We start from the raw sequence: 1172 nt of genomic DNA, 5'->3' as shown, positions 1-1172 counted from the left end.
ATTGTTGTTGCTACGATTAAAATTCCCCATGTAATACGCAGAGGCTAGATTGGATGGGCATTCATCAAAAACATGATCTTCTCCAGTATACGCATGCTATTTCTGCAACCTTCATCTCTTGCACTGTAGAGGGTCTTTTCAGAGTTTTAATCATATTTGTTAAAGAACATACCTGAGCTGTTAAAGATGTAATTGCATCAAGTTCTATTACTCCAGCAACTTTTCTACCAGTACTAACTCTGGTAGTCGGATACTGATAATCATTGGTTGCTACTCTTTCCAAAATTTCGTATGCTTTATTGTAGGATTTGTCAAGCAATTTCCCATGAGCAAATGCATCAACCACCATTCATGTATGGGCATTTAATCCATTAGAAAATATTTCCATTTGTGTCCAATGTTGGAAACCATGCATTGGACATTTCTGCAGTAATTTCTTGAATTGCTCCCAGGCTTCATATGACATCTCATCCTCTGATTGTCAAAAATATGTAATACTATTTTGTAACTTGGTGTTCACATTTGGAGGATTGAACCATAGCAAAAAACTTTGACAAAGTTCATTCCAAGATGCCACCATTCCTAACGGCAAAGCAATTAACCATGCTCTAGCATAATTACATAATGAGTAAGGAAATAACTTGAGTCTCAGGGCATCTTCAGGAACACCCTACTGCCTGAATGAATCACAGACCTCCAAAAAGAGTCTTAGATGTAGTCATGGATCTTCAGTAGGTAACCCACTAAAATGTCCTACCGTTTGTAGCATTTGTAACATCACCAATTTAAACTCGAAATGTTGAGGTTGAATATGCGGCCTGACAATTTCTGGATTTAGATCATAAAAATAGGCACTACATATTCTCTAATGGGCCTGTCTCTATCATCTATCATTCGAGGAATATTAACATTCCTTTCATTCTGAAGTAATGAATCTTCTCTGATTGGGTCATTTCTAATTCTCTCCATTTCTCTTAACTCTTTTCTTCTTTGCCTTAATGTCCTTTCAATTTTAGGATCAAAACAATATTTTGTATCCTCTTGAATACTTCTCATTCATGAATACAAATCTAAAAAATCAAATAAAATACTAATTAACTGTTATAACAAAAATAACAAGAATAATAACAAATCAACTTTTCACCAATGTAGCCGATCCCCAGCAACGGCGC

The 1172-nt window shown here is 35.5% G+C and overlaps 1 non-coding gene across 1 annotated transcript; it reads left to right on the top strand.

The window, feature by feature from the left end:
- Nucleotides 1–404: 404 nt before the first annotated feature.
- LOC128039494 (small nucleolar RNA R71) lies at nt 405–510 on the top strand. The gene has a single exon (XR_008193996.1). It is a non-coding gene; the product is annotated as a small nucleolar RNA R71 (small nucleolar RNA).
- Nucleotides 511–1172: the final 662 nt, after the last annotated feature.

Source organism: Gossypium raimondii, chromosome 2 (genome assembly GCF_025698545.1).
Source record: "Gossypium raimondii isolate GPD5lz chromosome 2, ASM2569854v1, whole genome shotgun sequence".
Lineage (NCBI taxonomy): Eukaryota > Viridiplantae > Streptophyta > Magnoliopsida > Malvales > Malvaceae > Gossypium > Gossypium raimondii.
The sequence above is the reverse complement of the archived record's forward strand: the minus strand, read 5'-3'. Positions and strand labels throughout refer to the sequence as shown.